Source organism: Phyllostomus hastatus, unplaced genomic scaffold (assembly GCF_019186645.2).
Source record: "Phyllostomus hastatus isolate PE091 unplaced genomic scaffold, TTU_PhHast_1.1 phas_contig_38, whole genome shotgun sequence".
Classification (NCBI taxonomy): Eukaryota; Metazoa; Chordata; class Mammalia; order Chiroptera; family Phyllostomidae; genus Phyllostomus; species Phyllostomus hastatus.
The window spans coordinates 16,438,819-16,459,682 of NW_025333869.1; positions in this window are offsets into that span (position 1 = coordinate 16,438,819).

A 20,864-nucleotide genomic window follows, 5' to 3' on the forward strand; every position below is an offset into this window, starting at 1 on the left:
GCCAGGCGCCTGGTGGGGGAGGTGTGAGAGGCAACCACACATTGATGTTTCTCTCACTCTCTTTCTCCTTCCCTTCCCCTCTCTCTAAAAAATAAGTAAATAAAATCTTTTTTTTTAAATTTCTAGTTCACCAGATAGACTTCAATATACTGCACCAGAGTTGACAATTGAAAATTACTTAAAAAATCCAATTGCTTTTAAGATAACATACATGAACATTGACACTTTATTTCTTTTTCTTTTTTGGTGAGGAGAGTTACACTTCTATGAGGCTTAGAGCATTTATGAATCTGTGTAACTACCACTGCAATTATGAAAAATTTTTCCATCACACAAAATATCCCTCTTTGAAAATCCTATGAAGTAACAATTTTTCTAACCTCTAACCTCTGGCAACCACTGATCTGTTTTTTAACACTGCATTATTCAAAAATATCATGCAAATGAAATCAGACATTATATAATCTTTGAGACTGGCTTCTTTTACTTAACAAAGTGCACTTAAAATTTACCTGTGTTGAGTATATCAATATTTCTTTTTTTATTGCTTAACAGTATTCTATTCTGTGCCTCTGCAAAGTTTTTTAGCCATTAAACTATTGAAGAACATTTGAGTGACTTACAGTTTTTGACAATTATGATTTTATATGAGATATAAAGCAAATTTGAGGGTTATTTCTTGGAAAATAGTAGTGGGTACGATTAATAGTACATGGAATTTGTGGAAAGTAGATAGGTGAGAATACAGAGCTTTTTGAGGGAATTGTGTTTACAATGCTAAAGAAATCAAGAACCTTGTCTTACAAGCTTCTGACTGATGAGCATGAGGAATAAAAGCCAAAAAAGGATAACTGGCAGTATCAAAGGAAGGCCTACTTAGAAATGGTAATTTAGATGGGGCAGAGGAAGGTAACAAACAACAACAAGTTTCCCAGAAGTTGGAATCTGGAATCTTAAAGGAGTAACAGACAAGATAGAAAGATTAGAAGCCTAAAAATCAATTTATCTTTCCTCATTCCTATTCTGCATTCAATCACTGATATTGATCTGTTTCCTATTTTTCTTGCATCAGAATCGAAGATTTATGATAGTTAATCTGTCTCTATTCTACTACTGTGTATTATATTAGAAGGGTATATAAGGCAAAGGATGTGTTTTTAAATTATATTTTATTAATTATGCTATTATAGTTGTTCCAATTTCCCCCTTTGCCCTCCTCCACCCAGCACCTCCCACTCCCTCAGGCAAGCCCCACACCATTGTTCATTGTCCTTGGGTCATGTAAGTTCTTTGGCTACTCCATTTCCTATATTGTACTTTATACCCCTATGGCTATTCTGTAACTACCTATTTGCACTTCTTAATTCCCTTACCTCCTTACCCAGTCTCCCACATACCCATCCCATCTGGCACCCATAAAAACACTCTTACTATCCATGACTGAGTCTCTGTTCTTCTTATTTTATTAGTTTGTTTTTTTTTAAATTCAATTGTTGATAGATACATATTTATTGCCATTTTATTGTTCATAGTTTTGATCTTTTTCTTAAATAAGTCCCTTTAACATTTTATATATAATGTTTTGATGATAATAAACTCCTTCACTTCTTTCTTGTCTAGGAAGCATTTTATCTGCCCTTCCATTCTAAATGATATCTATGCTAGGTAAAGAAATTTTGGCTGTAGGTCCTAGCTTTACATGAAACTAAATATTTCTTGCCAATTCCTTCTATCCTGCAAAGTTTATTTTGAGAAATCAGCTAACACTCTTATGAGAACTCCCCTGTAGGTAATTAACTGCTTTTCTTTTACTGCTATTAAAACTCTCTCTCTATGTTTAAACTTTGGCATTTTAATGATGATATGTCTTGGAGTAGGCCTCTTTACATCCATCTTGTTTGAGACTGTGCTTCCTGGACTTGCATGCCTATTTCCTTTAAAATATCAGGGAAGTTTTCTTTCATTTTTTTAAACAAATTTCCAATGCCTTGCTCTTCCTCTTCTCCTTCTAGTACCCCTACTATGACAGTGTTGGATCATTTGACATTGTCTCAGAGGCTGCTTACATTATCCTCGGTTTGTTTGGATTCTCTCTCCTTCTTGTTGTTCTGATTGTTTGGGTTTTTTTTCCTTGCATTCCAAGTCATTGATATGATTCTCAGCTTTACTCACTCTACAATTGTTTCCCTGTAAATTGTTATTTCAATTAGTGCATGCTTCATTTCTGATGGGATCTTTTTTATGCTGTTAAGGTCCTCACAAAGTTCCTTGAGCATCCTTAGAACCAGTGTTTTGAACTCTGCATCCAATAGATTATCTCCATTTTGTTTAGTTCTTTTTCTGCCGTTTTGGTCTGTCCTTTTAATTGGGCCATGTTTCCTTGCCTCTGCATTTTGGCATCCTCCTTGTGTTTGTTTCTATGTATCAGATAGACCTGCTATAACTCCTTGTCTTGGCAGTGTGGCCTAATATAGTAGGTGTCCTGTAGCATCTTGTGGCACAGCCTTCTCTGTCATCCTCGTTGGGTACTTGAGTTATACCCATTGTGTGGGCTGAATACATCCTGCTCTTGTAGTTGTGCCTTGAGCTCTGAGGGATTTACCCAGGCCAGTCAGCTGCAAGGACTGGCTGTGACTACCTGCCACCAACCTCCACCCTCCATGGAGTATCAGCTGTATGGGGCAAAGTGGCGGTGCTCTGATGTGGTCTGTAGCTGTCCACTGGGTATGCAGGCTCTGGGGTTTCCCAGATGGTGCAGGCCAAGGTCAGCCCCCACCTGCGTTCTTCCTGGGGGCCACCCTGCATGAGCTATTAAGCAATCTGAGATGGCTGCCACTTGTGCTGGGCTTGGAGATGCCCAGATGAAGCCAAGCTGTGAATCTAGACTGGCTGCTGCTAATGCTGGGCCTAGGACCACTTAGCAAGAGTAAGGTGGCTGGGGGTTACTGAGGCTGGCTGTTGCTCATTTGAGAGGATTAGGAAATTGTGAGGCATGAGCCAAGACCAGTCATTCATATGAAAAGAGGCTCTCAAAATTACTATTAAAAAGAGAAATTGTTGTTCTTTACTGATTTTGTTCATCATCTAATGTAAATATTATTTTAGAATTTCATTTTGTAGAGTAGAAAGTTAAGACTCAAGATAGGTTAAGTAACTTGACCATAATCACTGATATAATAAATGATAAATCTGGAATATGAACCTGGATAATATGTCTCTCAGGTCCATGTCTTCAATACTATGCTATGACTGCTTCTCACTTGGAAGAAACATGAAGTCCCATGGATGTGGAACATTTCACTTAAATTGAAATTTTTTTTCTCCATGTATTAACTGATTATAGAATCAGCTGCTCTTGGAGGCTACTATATGTTGGAGGCTACGTATATAGAATCAGCTCTCTTAGAGGCTAATGAGTGTTGATTAATTAGAAGATTATCATACAGAAATTCAGGTGGTTGTAGAAAGTTTCTATAATATAAGTAGGCTTAATATGGAGTGGTGGTGAGCAACCAGAGTAAACATAAAATTAGACATTGAAATCTTATATTTCTAAGTAAAATAAGTAACTATGTTGAGTCTAAGTAACTATACAGACTGCTAAGTCTGCTCAGATACCAGGGTACTGTATCACTGAATGATTGATTGAATTTACAGCAAACTCCCCTTTAACTTAAAACCTGAGAAAAATATTCTGACAGATTTGATCTTGAGAGTGAGAAAATAAAAAGAGTATATATTCACTGAGTTTGGGACAAAACATCTCTGACATAAATATCTACTCAATAAAGTATGAAAATAGAAATCACTGAAGAAATATGTAAAGATAGCATAATTTTTATGTGTAACTAATGGGGTAGAAAGTGATAACATACCTATAGGTTAAGGTTCTCCAATCACCCACTCAATCCTTTTGGTCAGGATATGAGGAACTACTTCAGGATGTGTCAATCATAGCTCAAAGTAATGAGTTCAGGGAATTGATACCTGATGCAAAAATAGCCAGTTAGAGCCTTGAAGATGTTAAGAAATGAACATCACTTTTACAGTATGGTTGCTAATTAAGAATCTTTTTACTACAGATGTGAAGGGAGCCATCTTACCAATTATATGGAGAAATTCTGCATTCATTCATTCATTCATTTAATAAATACTTTTTAAGTGCCAATTATGTGCCACTCTTCTATTTCCAGGAGATACCACAATAGATAACACAGATAAGTTCATGCACTTGAAAAATTACCTTTTTTAGTAGAGGAGACAGACACTAAATAATTACATAATATAATATAAAGTCAGCTTTAAATAAATATTATTTTTTTCAACTAAAATAAAGATCTGGAATGGAATATAAATTGAAGGAAGGAGGCTTGGATCAGGGAAGGCTCTCCTGACATAAAGAGCTTCTGGGCAAATATATATATAAACAAATAAAGGAACAAGCAAGGAAAACATTTGGGAGAAGGTAGATGGAATAATGACAATGAATACTTAATATCAAACCATTGATATTTATGTAGTATTTGATAAAAAGGATGAAATCAGATTAAATAAGGATATTTATAGGAGATCCAAGATAGTGAAAGTGTGAGTATAAATTACACTAATCTTTTCACAGGACCAATCTGGAATTACAGCTAAATTGTGAAGAAATCACCCAGAACAAACAACTGAACAATAGTGAGAGAGAAGAGTTATAACCATGGACAGAAAGAAGAATCAGCTTCAGTACAAAATGAGGGGTAGGGAGTACAGCGGAAATAAGAGAGGGCTGGCTGAGCACCCACAGGTGGAAGCTGAAGTGTCGGAGGGATATTTAAGCAACCAGTTGGATCCCCCTGAGAAGTGTGGTGTCTAAAACCTAAACTGGAATCCCCAGCCTAGAGCACCAGAGCATGAAAAGTACACATCCAGCTGTGAAAAGTGGCATGGTTGCTCTTTGTCAAAGATCTAGAACTAGAGATGCAAACAGTGGTTTAAAGGGCCAGTGCATAAATTTTCATTTGCAGTCACTTACCCTAGGCTCCAGAAAATCGGGGAGGTGAGCAAAGTAGACTCAAGAAGCTTGAGGAAAGACCAGGGATGGACGCTTTGGGGAGAGAACTGAGAGAGTAGCTGCTGGGATCCCAGTGCTGAGTCATCCCCCATATTGCAGCAGCCATATTGCTCAGACAGACCACTCCCCTCTGAGCAGCAGCAGCCTGAAAGGAAAAAATAGCCCTGACCCCAGGAGGGATTCTGCCCTTCCCTATTGTGCTTAAGCCTGACTGCTGAGTTCAAAGTGACAAGATTAACTATTGAAGGAGTCAGCCACAGACAGTAGATCCCTGGTAGTCTCAAACAGGCTGCCTAAGGTTAGACAAGATCATCATCTGACATCACCAGAGGCAGATCCAGAAAGAAAAACAGTGGTAAATACTAGAGGCTATTGAGACAAAATCCACCATAGTCTTCTCCATGACTTGTGATATTTTCTTTCTTGCATAGCTTTTTAACAGTCATTTCTTATCCTTCAAGTTTGTGTATATTGTCACTAAATTGTATACTATATTTTATTTCAATTCACATATTTTCCCCTCCCTTCTCTTACCCCATTTTACCTTCTTCTTTCCTCTCATTATTTTTGCTTTAAATTTTGTTTTCTCTCTTACTATAGTTTATTTGCATTCCCCACTCTTACTATTACTCCTCCAACAAGCCTCTGAAAATCAATTATCCTGTCAATGGTCAGCTCACATTCTTTTTCCCATTCTTAAACTACCTATGTGCTCTATCAACCTTAGCAACCTTTGCTCATTGGTTGTGCATAGGGTAGTTTTTGGTGTATTTTTTTCAATTTTATCTCTAGATGTTCATTAATTCCATATTTCAAATCTCAAATTTTACAGTTTCATTTTCCTACTCTATATTTTTGTCTCAAATTTTATTTTTTTTCTGTCTTAGCCTGGTTTTTATTCCTCACTCTTAGTGTTTCTTCTCCCTGTATCATCTCAAAATCATTTCCCTCTCCTCTTAAAATTTTCTTTCTTTTTACCCTCTTATTCCTATCTCACCTATATTAATTATAGCTCATTTGAACTTGATAATGCTGTGGTGGATCTTTCTCTCCAATTTGCTTCCTATTTTCTTATTATTTATTTACTTTTGTTCCTTTTTCTTTCTCTCTCTCACATTTTATTTTATTTTATGTTATTTTATTGTTTTATTTTATTTTCCATTTAAACCTAATACTACACATTTTTCTTCTTTTACTCCATTCCATCCTCTTCATTCCCTTTTTTTTATGATTTAAAGTATACTTCCTCTTTTCACATAGCTCCAATTCCCTACTCTTATTAGTACTGTACCCTCTCAAAATCATTTTTCTTTTACTAGGTCATCTCATATTTGTGCTCCTTTATTATAATAGTCTTAAAATTAATACCCTTATTAATACTGGTTCATTTGCTGTTGACAGTTGGATTGAGGGTTGGAGTTATCTTTGCATGCATGGATTTGTTTCCTGAGCTGTGTGGTTTTCTTCTTGTAGCATCTGCACAAACATATAACATGTGGTTGGTGGGGTGACCTTCAGTCAACCAGCTAGAGACAATGACCCATCAAAGAACAACCCAACAATAATCAAAACCCAGTTACATCCAGAGAGCCAAAATAAATGGCATAAAGGACTTCCAAGAGCTTCAAGTTCAGGAGATCAAGGAGACTGCAGCACTGAATCACACAGGCCCCCTACTATAGAAGTTCACACCACAAAGACAAGGAGTCTAAACAGATCAATTTAAGAAGCAGAGGCAAACAAGAAAAGTCTCCAAAAAATGGGAACACAAAGAAATAATCCCCAATCAAATAGAAAGGAATAATTCTCAGAAGGAATGCTAAATGAAATAGAGGCAAGTAAACTATCAAACACTGAGTTCAAATATTGCTTACAAGGAAGCTCAATGAGCTCAGTGAAAATTACCAAAAACTACAAGGAAGCTACATGGAACTTACTGTGAACTACATCAACATAAAAAGGACATAGAAACTATCAACAAGTGCCAAAGGAAATGAAAAATACAATTTCTGAATCATAGAGCACAATAGAAGAAATCAAAAGCAGGCTAGATGCAGCAGAGGTTGAAATTATTGAGCTGAAAGACAGGGTAGAAAAAATTCCCAGTAAGAGCAAGAAAAGTAAAAAAGACCCAAAAAAAGAATGAGGAGGGGTGAAAGAAACTGTAGGACAACATGAAATGTAACAATATCTGTATAATAGGGAAATCAAAAGGAGAAGAAGAGGACCAAGAGATAGAAAATCTGTTTGAAAATGTAATGATAGGAAAGATCCCTATTTTGATGAGAGAAAATTCACACAAGTCCAGGAAGCACAGAGGACCCCCATCAAGAGGAACCCAAAGAAGCCCACTTCAAGACATATAATAATTAAAATAGCAAAATTCAAAGAGAAAGAGAAAATCCTGAAGGTAGCAAGGGAGAAACAGGAAGTAACATACAGGGGGGTTCTGATAAGACTAGCAGCTGACTTCTCAACAGAAACAGTACAAGTCTGAAGGGAATGGCAAGAAATATTCCAAGTAATGAAAAGTGAAAGCCTGCAACCAAGACTACTCTATCCACCAAGGTTCTCATTTAAAATGGAAAGGAAAATGAGAACTTTCCCAGATGAAAGTAGGCTAAAAGAATACACCTCCAACAAAGCAGCACTGAAAGATATGGTAAAAGGACTGCTTTAAGAAGATGAAGAAAAAGAGAGAGAGGAACACAGGTAAAAAGAGAAAAATCAATATTTACATATTAATAATAACCTAAAATATAAATGGATTAAATGCTCCAATCAAAAGACATCAGGTAACTGAATGGATAAGAACACATGACCCACTCATAGGCAGCCTGTTGCGCGTGGGTCACCGGCTAGCAGTGACCACGGCACACTGTGGATGGCTCGACAATACACGAGAAAAAACACACATGCACAGAGACAAACCAGTTTCTGTGGGGAAGTAGGGACAGAATGGCCACCCCCCTAGTGGGGGAGCGCGCTGATCCACCGTCCATACCTGCTTTTATTAGGCTCATTTTGCATAATAACTCAGGTAACGTACAATACTCATTAGGGGAAGTAAGGAATATAGGAAACAAAGAACTCTGCCGGTCTATTGAGTTGGGGGGTCAAAGAGCTGTAAGGCTGAGGAACAAACTAGCTTCCTCCTAAGACCCTCCTCATTCAACTGAGAGCGTTCTTAAACAAAGAAGGTTTCACAGTAATTTACATGTTCTTTCTTAGGCCTGATCACCCCGGGAAATCCGCACTTCCCAGTACCGAGCTGTACTTCCCCGTCATTGTTTCAGGCTTAGGTGGAGCGCGGGAACTAAGGCCACCGAGAGATAAGGAGATTTTCTTCCGGACGTTGAGAACTCAGACTTTGTCAAAGCCGAGGAGTGAGGGTCCATCACCCCCTTTTGCTGCAGCCCCCCAAGTCCTTCTTTTGGGGGGCCTCCCAAAGTGATCGTGCCTGGCTTGGGTTGTTCCCCCCGTGGGGAATCTTACCCGTCTTTGGCTAACCGACCAAGCTTTTTGGGGTTCAGTTGCAGAAACAGCATTCCTGCCAGGAAGATAAGCTTTTGTCTCCTTGCCGGCTCACGGTTCCAAGGGCGTTCCCTTAGCCTTAGCTAGGCGGGGGTTTCAGTTTCTGATACCAGTCAGGGCGGTTCCCAACAGCAGCCCTCAAGAGACCCACCTAGAACAAAAGACCTACAGAAAGTGAAAGCAAAGTGTTGGAACAAAAATATTCCAAGCAAATGGACAGGAATAAAAAAACCAGGATAGCAATACTTATATCTGACATAGTATACTTCAAAACAAAGGCTGTAAAAAGAAACATAGAAAGACACTTCATAATACTCTGAGGAAGATCCATCATGAAGATATAAACATTGTAAACAAATATGTACCTAACATAGGAGCACCAAAAAAAAATAAGGAAAATCTTGGAAGACTTCAAGAAAGATATAGATAGCAACACATAGTATTTAGATTTTAACACTCCACTGTCAGCAAAGGGTAGGTGTTCCAAACAAAAATATCAACAAGGGTTTTGTGGAACTGAATAATCGGCTAGATCAAATGGATTTAACTGATACATATGGAACATTTCATCCCAAAGAAGCAAAATACACATTCTTTTCTAATGCACATGGAACATTTTGAAAAGTAGATCACATGATAGGACAAAAACAAGCCTCAACAAATTCAATAAAATTGGCTTGAAATTAGAAAACAACCTCAAGGAAAAGCTCAAAAGCATTCAAATTTATGTAGACTGAATAGCATGCTATTAAACAAGGGATGAGTTAATGAGATCAACGAAGAAACCAAAAGTTTCTGGAAACAAATGGAAATGAACATACAATAGTCCAAAATCTATGAGATACGACAAAGACAGTCCTGAGAAGGAAGTTCATAGCAATACAGGGCTACCAAAAAAGACAGAAACATTTGAAATAAATTATCTAAACCTACAGCTATAAGAACTGGAGGAACAACTTCAAACAAAGCCCAAAGTAGGTAGAAGGAAGAAAATAATCAGGATCAGAGCAGAATTAAGAATAGAGACTAAAAGAACAGTTCAAAGGATCATTAATTCAGGAGCTAGTTCTTAGAGAAGATAAAGAAAACCAACAAGCCTTTATCCAGACTCATCAAGGAAAAAGGAGAGAGGATCCAAATAAATAAAATCAGAAAAAAGAGAAGAGAAATTACAACTGTTATCACAGATATACAAAGGATTGTGAGATATTCCTACAAACAACTATAAGCCAAGAAATTTGAAAACATGGGTGAAATGGACAACTTTCTAGAAAAATAAACTTTCCCAAAACTGAATCAAGACAAAATGGAAAGCCTGGACAGAAGTATAACAGCTGGTGAAATTGAAGCAGTAATAAAAAAAAACTCCTGGCACACAAAAGCCCTGGACTGGATGGTTTCACAGGAGAATTGTATAAAACCATTTAAGGAAGAGCTAATCCCTATCGTAATCAGACTATTCCAAAAAATCTAAGAAGAGGGATGACTCCAAAACTCTTTTCATGAGCAGCATCATCCCAGTCTCAAAACCAGATAAAGACACAAAAAAAGAAAGAAAAAAACAAGCCTACATCTGTGATGAACATAGAGGCTAAAATCCTCGACAAATTATTGACAAACTGCATACAGCAATACATTTAAAAGACCATACACTTTGATCAAGTGTGATTCTTAGCAAGAATGCAAGGATGGTACAGTAAGCGCAAAGCAAAAAACATATATCACATAAACAAAAACACAAAAATCACATGATCATACCAAAAGATGCAGAAAAAGCATTTGATATGGTACAGCATGCATTTATAATAAAAACACTCAGCAAGTGAGAGTAGAGAGAGCATACCTCAACATAATAAAGGCCATATAAGAGAAACCTACAGCCAACATCATACTCAACAGGCAAAAACTAAAAGTTTTCCCCTTAAAATCAGCAACAAGACAATGGTGTCCCCTTTCAGCATTTCCATTCAATGTACTATTGGAAGTCCCAGCCACAATGATCAGACAAGAAAAAGAATAAAAGGCATCCACAATAGAAAGGAAGAAGTAAAACTGTCATTGTTTGCAGATAACATGATACTGGACAAAAAAAAAAACCTATAAACTCCACCAAAAAAACTACTTGACCTAATAAGTGAATTTGGCAAAGCAGAGAGATACAAAGTCAATATTCAGAAATTAAAGGCATTTCTGTACACCAACAACAAAGTATCAGAAACAGAAATCAAGAAAAATTACCTTTTGCTACAGCAACAAGAAAAATAAAGTACCTAAGAATATCCAACAAGGTGGCAGAAGCATAAAAAGGAGTAAAAATAGCCTCTTCCTCAAATGGTGTTGGGAGATCTGGAGAGCTACATGCAAAAAAAAAAAAAAAAAAGAAAAGAAAGAAACTTGACCACCCACTTCCACCATATACAAAAATAAACTCTAGATGGATAATAGATTTAAATATAATCACAACACCATAAAAGTCCTAAAGGAGAACATAGGCAGGAAAATTTCACATAGTCTATACAGCAATATTTTCTCTGATATGTCCTCTAGAGCAAGGGACATAAAGGAGAGAATAAACAAATGGGACTTAACAAAGTAAAAACTTCTATATGGCTAAAGAAAACCTTAGCCAAATAAAAAGGGAACCAACTGCATGGGAAAATATATTTGCCAATCATACCTCAGAAAAAGGTTTAATCTCCAAAATATACAAAGAACCCTTATAACTCAACACCAAAAAGACAATCTAATTTCAAAAATGAGCCAAGGCCCTGAACAGACACTTCCCCAACGAGGACATACAGAGGGCCCAGAGACATATGAAAGGATGCTCATTATCACTAGCCATCAGAGGGATGAAAATTAAAACTACAATGAGGTACCAATTATTACTTTTCAGAAAGGCAACATAAACAAATCAACAAACAACAGGTGCCAGTGAGGATATGAGGAAAAGGGAATCCTAGTGCACTGTTGGTGGGAATGTAGACTGCTAGAGCTGTTACAGAACAAACAAGGGGGACCTGGGACCATATACTATTATTGAAAGAAGGCCCCGGGTCCATTATGTCTGCCGCCCTAGGAAAGACGTCTCTCAATGCCAGAGATTCGTGAAAAGGAAAGGAAATGTTTATTTAATGCTATACAGACTTCAAGTAGTGACCTAATGTCTTCATCAAAAATCCTAAAGTCCCTAAAAACACCCACAAACACACAGTCTTTCCTTCCTTCCCCCTTTGCCCAGTCCAGAGTACCGTATCTCAGGAAAGGAAATAGAAGTCCATGGCTCAGTCAGTCCTCTGGTTCTTAGTTAGTCCTCCATCTCGACTGGGAGACCTCCCTAGGTTCCCGGCACCCTCTGCTGAGTCGCCAGGATCTCTGCTAAAACCAGGTGGTGGTTCCCCCTTCTAAAGCTGTGGGGGTCCCCGCTCTGTCCAGGATTCGTGGTTCTCCCTCTCAGGGCTGCGGGAGTCTCCACTCTGTCAAGGCCGCGTGGTTCTCTCTCCTAAAGCAGCATGGTTCTCCCTTCTCAGGGCTGTGCATGGCTCTCCTTCTCAAAGCAGCATGGTTCTCTCCCCTCTCTGGGATGCGGAGTCTCCACTCTGCTAAAGACGCATGGTTCTCCTTCCTAAAGCAGCACGGTTCTCCCTCTCAGGGCTGCACATGGCTCTCCTTCTCAGGGCAGCATGGTTCTCTCTCCTAATGGCCGCCAAGTCTGGCTTTTTTTCCCCCCCGCGGCCAATCTTCCTCTGCAGCCTCATTTCCGACTCCTCCCACACTCGGCTTCACATGCCAGAACTCGTATCCTTCCAGGTTTACTGGGCTGCCATCATGAGTCTGGGCAGGCGTGGCCCCATGTCCTGGAGCCAATCTTCTCCGAGCTCCCATGCAGGCGCTGTAGCTTGGGGGATCTGCCCCTAGTCACGTCTTGGTGGGGAAGTTACTTCCATTCTCCTGGCTCAGGGCATGGCCACAGCTATTTAACATATCTAAGCGACCAGTCAAAGGCTATAGATATGTTAAATGACCACGCCAGAGGGTAGCTGCAAGGCTGTTGCTATGCAAAACAGCTCTCAATAGCCCTGCTCCATTTGTCCCTTCCCTCTACCCACACCCTGGGTGGGGGGTTGGAGACATCTTAAAATCTCCTGGACACCTTAAGTTCTGGACCCCATTTCAAATGCCCATTTGGGGTCCCCCCTCTTCGCTGCACCCTATAACAGAGCCACTGTGGAAAACACTATGGAATTCCCTCAGAAAACTAAAGGTGAAACTGCCTTTTGGCCCTACAATTCTACTTCTAGGATTATACCCTAAGAGCCCTAAAACACCAATCCAAAAGAACCTATGCACTCCTATGTTCATAGCAGCACAATTTACAATAGCCAAGTGCTGGAAGCAGCCTAGGTGTCCATCAGTAAATGAGTGGATCAAAAACTGTGTTACATTTACACAATGGAATACTACACAGCAGAAAGACAAAAGGGGCTCCCACACTTTGTGATAGCAGGGATAGATCTGGAGAGCATTATGCTAAGTGAAATAAGCCAGGCAATGAAAGACGAATACCATATGATCTCACCTATAAGTGGAACATAATCAACAACACAAACAAACAAGCAAAATATAACCAGTGACATTGAAATAAAGAACAAACTGATAGTAACTAGAAGGGCAGGGGGAGGGGAATAAAGGGGAAAAGAAGGGAAAGGGTCTAATCAAGGAACATGTATAAAGGACTCATAAACAAAGCCCAAAGGAGGGTAGGATTGAGAGTGGGAGTGGGTGGGGGTGGTGAAAGTTGTGGCAGGAAAACAGAGACCACTGTACTGAACAATAATTAGAAAAAAGAGAACATCATCAAGAAGCTGAAAATAAAACTGACAAAATGGGAGAAGATAGTTGCAAATTACATATTTGATATGGAACTTGCTTCTACAATATATGAATGACTCATAACCCAACAATAAAAAGACAAAATAACTATTAAAAATTGGCAAAAGATCTTAAAATTTTTGCAAGGAAATATACAAATAGGCATAGGAAAAGGTGCTTGGCAACATTAATATTCAGGGAATGCAAACTAAAAGCACAATGAAATATAACTTCACATACACTAGGATGGTTAGAATTAAAGTCAGATATCAACAAATTTTGATGTGGAGAAATTAGAACCTGTATGCAAGAGTGGGACTTGAACAGACACTTCACTAAGAAGGACATGCAGAGAGCCCAGAGACATATGAAAAGATGCTCAGCATCACTAGCCATCAGAGAGATGCAAATTAAAACCACAATGAAATACCACTTCACACCAGTCAGAATGGCCATCATAAACAAATCAACAAACCAGTGTTGGAGAGGATGCAAAGAAAAGGGAACCCTAGTGCACTGTTAGGGGGAATGCAGACTGGTGTAGCCACTATGGAAAACAGTATGGAATTTCCTCTGGACACTAAAAATGGAACTGCTTTTTGACCCAGCAATTCCACTGCTGGGATTATACACTGTGAGAGGCTGCTCTGTGTCGAGTGGACCCAGCTCCCACTGGTAGATGCACAGGACCCACACCCACGGATAGGTTTTCCAGTGGGGAATCAGGGCTGTAGTGTACCTAGGCCACTATGAGTCTTGCTTTTTCCCAAAACTCCCTCACCCTGAATTGAAGACATTTAATGCAAAGCAACTTCCTAAAAACCATACTAAACCTTCCAAGGATGAGTGTAACTGTCCAACTACTTTTGCCTTTTCATTTGCAAATATCCTCCTTCTGTGATGTGATTACCAGCATCCTCTCCTTTGTTTTCTGTATAAGGTAACCACTTAAAGCAAGCCTGTGTGTAGTTAGTGAGGATCTTCTTGTAATGTGCCCAGTAAGACAATAAAAGCTTATTGGAGCAAGGGCCAAAGCTTTTGCTCCCCTGGAGAGAAAAGGCATGTCACCCTTTTCCTCTACAGGACTCAGTAGTCTGTGTGAATTTGTCTCATATTTCATCCATAATAACGTGGACCCGTGGAGTCCGCATCAATACACTAAGAACCCTGAAACATCAATCCAAAAGAACCTATGCACTCCAATGTTCATAGCAGCACAATTTACAATAGCCAAGTACTGGTAGGAACCTAACTTCCCATCAGTAAATGAGTGGATCAAAAAACTTTGGTACATTTACACAATCAAATTATATGCAGCAGAGAGAAAAAAGGAGCTCCTACACTTGATGACAGCATGGTTGAAACTGGATAGCATTATGCTAAATGAAATAAGCCAGGTGGTAAGGGACAAATGCCATATGATTGTTACAGAACAATGGGGGAGGGGGGGTGGGAGGGGCAAGGGCAATATACTAAAAGAAAACCCCAGGTCTGTTATGTCTGCTGCCTATAGGAAAGATGTCTCTCAATGCCAGAGATTCATGAAAAGGAAAGGAAATGTTTATTTAATGCTATATAGACTTAAAGTAGTGACCTAATGTCTTCATCAAAATCCCAAAGTCTTTTAAAACACTCACAAACACATACAGTCCTTCCTTCCCCCTTTGCCCAGTCTGGGGTACTGTATCTCAGGAAATTAAATAGGAGTCCGTGGCTCAGGCAGCCCCCGGTTCTTCTCAGTAATCCATCTCGGCTGGTAGACTTCCCTCGGTTATCAGCACCCTCAGCTGTATCGCCGGGATCTCTGCTCCAGCCATGTGGTCCTCTCTCTCAGGGCCACGGGAGTCCCCATTCAGCCAAAACCATGCAGTTCTGGAGGGGGGTTGCCACTCTGCCAAAGCTGAGTGGAGGTTCTCTGCTAAAGCCGCATGGTGATTCTCTCTCGCAGGGCTTCGGAAGTCCCCACTCTGCTAAAGACCAAGTGGTTCTCTCTCCAATGGCTGCCATGTCTGGGTTTAAATCCCCATGCCAATCTTCCTCTGAAGCCCCATTTCCAATTTCTTCCACACTCAGCCACACTTGCCCTTAATCTCCTGTCCTTTCCAGCTTTTCTGGCTGCCATTGTGGGTCCGGGCAGATGTGGCCCCATGTCATGGAGCCAATCTTCTCCAAGCTCCCATGCAGGCACTGTAACTTGGGGGACCTGCCCCCCAGTCACATCTTGTGGGGGTCCCTTTCCATCCCCCTGGCCCAGAGCATGGTCATAGCTATTTAGCATATCTAAGCAACCAGTCAAAGGCTATAGGTATGTTAAATGACCATGCCATGGATTAGCTGGAAAGCTGTTGCTGTACAAAACAGCCCTGCATGTTTTTGTTCTGTGTGCCCCTTTCCCCAACTCACACCTGTGGGGGAAGGGGTGAAGACATCTTAAAATCTCCTGAACACCTTGAGTTCTGGACCCCATTTCAAATGCCCATTTGAGGTCCCCCCTCTTGGCTGCACCCTGTAACATGATCTCACCTTTAACTAGAACATAGTCAACAAAAGAAAAAAGCAAACAAAATATAACCAGAGATATTGAAATTGAGAACAATCTAACAATAGCCAGTGAGAGGGGGGAAGGACAGTTGGGGGAAGGGTTTTCAGGAGCTACTGTAAAGGACGTATGGACAAAACCAAGGCAGAGGGTGGAGGCATGGGAGGGAGGTGGCTTTGGCTGGGGTAGGAAGGGGTGGGGGGGGGATGAAGACAACTGTAATTGAACAACAATAAAGTAATCTAAAAAATTAGGTCAACAGTTGTGAAAACACAAAGCAGTTTACTCTTGTATTATTTATTATGTATTATTTTCCATAGAAACAAGTGTAAACCTACTTTTGCCCACCCCTGTACATACTGATGGGAATGTAAAATGGCCCATTAAATTTGTAAAACAATCTGGCAGTTTCTCTAATGATTAAACATGAAGTTACCATATGACACAGGAATTTCACTCCTACATTATATCCAAGAGAACTGAAAATGCATGTTCACCTGGAAATAGTAGCTTAATTTATAGTAGCAAAAAGGTAGAAACAATCTAAATATCCCTCATGGAACAAATGGAATATTATGTGGTTGTAAAAAGGAATGAAATATTGATACATCTTATAACATTAATGAATCTTAAAATGATTATGCTAAGTGATAAAATACAGAGACAAAAGATCATATATTATATGATGCTACTCATTTGAAAGTGTAGAATCAAAAATTCTATAGAAAAGTAAAGTAGATTAGTAATGGATTAGGGCTCAGTGGAGATGTCTGGAGGTTAGGAAGTGATAGTTAAGGGATATGAAGTTTTTTCTTGACATGATGAAAATGTTCTAAAATTGACTGGAGTAGTTTTTGCATGCCTATGAATATACTGAAATCATTGAATTGTGCAATGGGTTAATTGTACATTATGTAAGTTATATTTTAATATATCTATTAAAAAATAACATACATAGAAACACAAAATAACCAGGAAAATAAGAGGACCATTAACAATAGCAACAAAGAACATTAATACTTAACAAATAAATATAAGAAAAATATGTAAAATCTATATAACAAATATTTTTTTAATTCTAAAGGTTATAAAAGTAGACTTTAATACATGGAAAAGCATTGATTTTAGTTAGCTAAATACTTTTTACAAAGTGTCTGGAAAAAAGTATAATTATTTCATCATGAAAAAGTGGGGCAAATACAAAGCAAAATTACCATGTTAGGAATAAGTTAAAATACATCATCAATCATAGTAACACCCAGAGAAACAGATTTAGTGGAACACACAGATAATTTATGAAACCAATGATTAATATGCTCTTGAGAATAAAAGATGTTAATTTCATGATGAGTAATGTGCAGAAAAAGGGAAATTAAAATATGGTAAAGTTTTCTGTTTTGCAGATGACAGATCCTGACAGCCACTATATATTCAGAAAGTACAAATACAAACTCCTAGGTCCTAGAACTAAAGCGAATGTTACCAGAATACTAGAAATGTTTATGATATACTAATATAATATCACAAATATTTATTTTTAATTTATATGTAATTTGTGGGAATATGTTTATGTGTAAAAAAATCTAGAGCAAAATTTTACACAGAAAAGTTTATTGACCCCACAAAAACATGATAATATTATCATGTCTAATATTTATTCAGGGCTATCACAAGAGGTAACTCAAACTAGCTCACAAAAGCACTCAGCTAGTAGGATCTTCACTTTTCTCCAGACTTGAAACTTTCTTCCAAGATCAGTGTCCAGGCAGAGTATGTAAGGAATGTGGAGGTATAAACTTTTTGACTTAATGACTTTTGACCTTATTTACATTTTCATTGACTAATGATATTACAGGAGATTGAACCATTCTGTACAATCTAAGAGTTTCTTGAATTTGCAATCTCTTTTATTTACAAACTCAGGACCACAATTGTTTCCTCACTTGCGGTTGTTGTCAGTTTGCATGTTGTGTGTTTTACATCTGAATTAGTTTGAAATAATCAAGAACTCAATAACATTAATATATACCACATTTTTTGGACCATAAGACACACCTAAGTTTTAGAGGAGGAAAATAGGAAAAAAAATTTGAAGCAAAAATTGTGGTAAAATATTTAATTACATAAATAACATAATATTTTACCAATGTAAATGTAAACAAAACTCAACAGCAGCATTAACAACCATTATTCCTCCCAAATTTGGGTGAAAAGGGGTGTGTCTTATAGTCTGAAAATAGTGTATGTTCCATCTAATTCTCATACCGCATTTGAAATTTACTAAATGTCTAATAATTCATGTATAGAAGCAAATTATTTATAATTTGGAATAACTCATTTATTTAGTTTATATGTTTTTGTTTTTGTTTTTGTTTTTTGTTTCTCTTTAGTCTGAAAAAATTCCTTTCTCTTGCTTTAAGTTTCTAGACTTTACCACTTTTGGAGATTACAAATCAGTTGCTTTTCAGAATGTTCCTCAACTTGAGTTTCTAATTATGTGTTAAGATGAGACTCAGTTTATAAATCTTTGTCCAAAATTCCATGTGTGGTGTGTTCTTCTCATTATATTTTATCAAGTAACAGAAGATTTAAGCTTGCCCAATTATCGATGATTTTCACTTAGTCATTTGGTGTCTAATACAATTTTCCACATTAACTTTTCCACGTGTAAAAGTTATGTTTTTCTACCTTGTAAGTAATAGTAATATTGTTGGGAGATACTTTAAACGATATTAATATTCTATTTTTCATCAAATTTGTAATTATCTACATATGAATAAACTTATGGATTTCTATTTTATTAAATAAGTTATATAACCTATTACTATCATGATCGTGGTAAACATAATGCTTATGATTTGTTCAACAGGAGGTTATTTGATTGGCTTCTGTGTTCTTTTAGAATAACTCAATTATTTGTTTTGTACATTCTTATTTCTTGACATGAAAGCTATTCTAAGTACATCTATAAAATTCCTTCCCTTGCTTTGGAATCTGCCTTGATTCCTTTCAGTGATGAGTAGTATTTAGAAGTCAAGCTATGGGTGTATATGTGCTCACTGCTATTGCAGTATCACTGATTTCAGGCCCTCAAAGACATATTTTATCTATATTTATTTCTCTCTGTACACATGAAAAACCTAGGATGTAATTTAGTTTTATTTTTATATTTCTAAATTTCCCTTTTTGTATTCTTAATTTGTTTTTCTAAGAATTGAGAAATGAAGCCATTTTCCTTATAACTTATTTGTTAAATTCTCCAATATGTAGCCATTCTTTTATATTCCTTTGTGGTCTCTGATTTTCCATATTGGGTCACTTCCTAACATGGGTAGCCTCATCACTAGTTGTGCTATAATACCACACACCTGGCTAGCCCTTTCTTTGAACATATTCTTTATTTTCTTGGACTCAGACATCATTCCTGCTGCTACCAAGTGTAGAAGCACTCCTCAAACTAATCACTCTGATATCTCATTCCAGTCTTCCTGTCAAGGGCATACTTCTTACTGCAATCCTCCTCTAACAGCCTGTCTGTGCCATCATTCTTACCCAATCTCAGCTACAGACACCTACCTTGATCTCTCCCACCTAATGTATTTAGGACTGAATTACTCAGGAGGTAAAATGGAAGAACTCTTACTTGGTTATTTTGATTGAAAATTTTATTGAGATAGTTGTAGATTTACATGAAGATAAAAGAATAGCTGTACAGAAATTCCAGGTTACTTTTTTTCCAGTTACCCTATTTGTAACATTTTGCAAAAGTATATTACAAAATCTCTGACATTGATATAATTAATCTTATTCCATTTTCTAGTTTTACATTATTTATCGGTTGTGAAGTTCTGTGGGTGTATTTAGCTCTGCACAATTTTATTACCTGTATAGGTTTGTTTGTTCACCATACAATTATCTGAGTCAAGATACCATAGAATTCCACTGTCACAAGGACCTTTGGTGTTAAGCCTTTTGTGAATCCACCCAACTTTCTACTGCGCACTCCCTACTTCATATCCAGCCCAGGGCAATGGCTACTCTTTTTTATTTCTAAAACTTTGTCACTTCAAATATTATTAGTTCTGACAACTGAGAGAGAAATGTATTACTGCTGCATAGGACAGGGAGTTAAATATCTGAAACTGTAGCAATTCTGTGGTGAATCTTTTAGCATTTCTATTTTCCAAAGAAAATTTTAATTAAAAACTGTAGCAGTAGTCAAAATCAGGATTGTTGAAAATTCAGAATCTTTAGGAAAAAACATTTAAATTTCTGGCCATAGAAAGAACCTCTTGATGGTAAAGGAATTGTCCACTGGCATTAGAAGATGAAAGTTGTCAACATAGCTATGGCCTCAGTTGATTCTAGTTTCCAGTTTTGGATTTTTTCCACATAATTTCAAAACCAGCTTCATTGTAACACAGATACCAGTCCTCTCCTCCTCAGAGGTTCTCCATTCAGTGAGTTGCCAACCCCTGCAGTCTGAGGCCCAGTCAGACAGTGTACCCTTGTCAGAGGTCTGCATTTTAGCCCTATAGGGACTCTGCCATGACCTCCTGAAGCAACAGGGTCATCTGAGGTACTTCTCTGCTCAGACACAAAGGTCCCATTTTAGGGGAAAACACTTCTAAACTTCTAGGTTTTAATAACTCTAACCTCTTCTGTAGCCCTATACATGTTAGCAACTTTCTGTGGTTTACCTCTCTGTTACATTAGAAGTTTTATGTATTTGATTTTCTTTCCTTTGAAATCCTTCCTACAAGTGTATATAATATTGTTCCTCATATTAAATGCTAAGTTAATATGAATGATTTGACTTCCATTTTCTTACTAAATTCTGACTGACACATAATGCAGATATTC